At 43.0% G+C, this 2,327-nt stretch overlaps 1 pseudogene; it reads right to left on the minus strand.

Moving 5' to 3' along the window:
• Positions 1 to 219: 219 nt before the first annotated feature.
• On the minus strand, positions 220 to 1,745 carry LOC116881787 (annotated as a pseudogene).
• Between the last annotated feature and the right edge of the window lie 582 nt (positions 1,746 to 2,327).

Consider the following 2,327-nt stretch of genomic DNA (forward strand, 5'->3'; position numbering starts at 1 on the left):
TTTGTGTTTATCTGTTAATTTTTAAATTTTTAATTATTTATTTCATTCTTCTTAATAGAAATGATTTTTTTAATGGGAACCCAAGGTATGGTTACAATTACATAGTCTGACACACACACACACACACACACACAAATAGGTGAGCAGTAGTCGGAAGGTTATAAAATGAAGGTAACACTGGGTACAAGAAGAAAAAATTGCAGAACTTCAGGAGCCAAGCTAATACTGCCTCTCATAATCCTGTCTTTTCTCACTGGAGTCCATCTTGCCAGAGATAAAGCCACATCTCCCCACTATCTCAGCCCCCTTGGAAGCCCCCATAATCCCCACCTTGGCCATAGCCATGGTAGCCACCCCAAGCATAGCTTCCATGATGATCATGTCCATAATTACCTCCATTATGAGAACCTCCTAATCCCCTTCCTGAGCCATCTGATTTAGAGGTCTTACACCAGTTGCCTTCATTCCTCCAAGAGAAGTTCATGTTCTCACATATTGGATTAGGACACTTGAGGTCATCAGGTCACTGATATCTGCCATGACCACCACCTCCACTAAGGAATCCTCTGCAGCCTCCACCACCTGCTATCACCTCCATTGCTTCCATGGCCCAGGGGTCCTCACCATCAGCCTCTACAACCATTGTCACTGTCCTGATTGAAGTCTGTTCACTGAGTAACAAATGAGGCCTTGATAGGATTCCCAGAGAATTATCTACCATCAAACCTGTCAATAGCTGCTTTAGCAAAAAGTAGGTCATCAAATGATACTATTGCCTCTCTTTTCAGCTTGCCTGTTTCCCCGTCTGTGCACAGATTAATCATGGGCTATCTTGTTTTCTTATTTGTTTTAATAATACCAATCAGCCACAGATTCAATTTTAACATTTTCATCCAAGCTTTGTATGAAGATGGAATTGTTGTTTGAATTATTCTGCTTAAAGTCATGATGTGATCCTTGGTCCTAAGGGCCACCAAATTTACTGAAACCAGCATGGTGACTTCTGTCCATGCTGCCTCTGCCTTCACAGCTTTCTTCACAGCCACCTCTATGACCTTTGGGTTCATAACCACCACTGCTGCAGTTGCCACTGTCCCATCTACAACCTCCACTGTCCTGCTGGCCTCCCCTGTTGCCACTTCCACCGTCACTCTTGTCCTGATTGTCATAACCACTGCTGCCACCACTCATGGAGGACTGATCTTGGCCATAGTCACCTCCATCATCCCTTCCATCACCACCTCCACTGCTACTGTTGCATTGGTTCTGTTGCCTATAGCCTTGAAGGAAATTATAGGAGCTTTGCTGCTGTCCATAGCATTACAGCTGTCCACTATAGCCAGCCTATTGAACATAGCCCACTCTGGGGCTGCCCATAGCTATTTCTCTAAGAACCACTACTATCTCTTCTGAGGTGTTGCTGCTAGTGGCTGTATGTTGGCCATAGCCAAGATAAGAGGACGGTTGCCCATAAAATGACTGAGAACACTGACTACTTCCATAGTCACCAGATGAACCACATCCCTGGGGAGCTGAATGAGGGCCATAGCCTATGTTCTGTGTCTGCCCATAAGAAGAACCATAGCTGCTCTACCCATAGCCTGAAGTGCCTGCTGACTGGCTGTAATCACTGTAACTTTGTTGTCCATAGGGCTGATTTCTTTGCTGGGAATAGCTCTGCCCAGGCTGGGTGGGGTAAGCCCAATGGTTTGGGTTGTTTGTTGGGTATCGTCAATTGAGGTCATGTCCACCCACACACAAGCGGACTGACAAGGAACAAGATTCCCACACCATAGAGCAAGGAGCCTGTTTTTTTTTTTTTCTTGTTTTTATTTGTTTGTTGTTTTTTTGTTTGTTTTTGTTAATTTAAATTAAAATAACATTTTCAGCCAGGGGTAAAAAATTGAAATGGTTATTTGATTAACTTTATTGATTATATTTTTATTTTTTTATTTTTTATTTTTTTCAGTATTTTTAAAACATTTTTTAAATTTATTTTCAGCATAACAGTATTCATTGTTTTTGTACCACACCCAGTGCTCCATGCAATCCGTGCCCTCTCCAATACTCACCACCTTGTTCCCCCAACCTCCCAGCCCCTCACCTCTTCAAACCCTTCAGATTGTTTTTCAGAGTCCATAGTCTCTCATGGTTCACCTCCCCTTCCAATTTCCCCCAACTCCCTTCTCCTAACTCCCCATGTCCTCCATGCTATTTGTTATGTTCCACAAATAAGTGAAACCATATGATAACTGACTCTCTCTGCTTGACTTATTTCACTCAGCATAATCTCTTCCTGTCCCATCCATGTTGCTACAAAAGTTGGG

This window comes from Lontra canadensis, unplaced genomic scaffold (genome assembly GCF_010015895.1).
Source record: "Lontra canadensis isolate GAN:19392208 unplaced genomic scaffold, GSC_riverotter_1.0 scaffold77, whole genome shotgun sequence".
In the NCBI taxonomy this organism is placed as follows: domain Eukaryota; kingdom Metazoa; phylum Chordata; class Mammalia; order Carnivora; family Mustelidae; genus Lontra; species Lontra canadensis.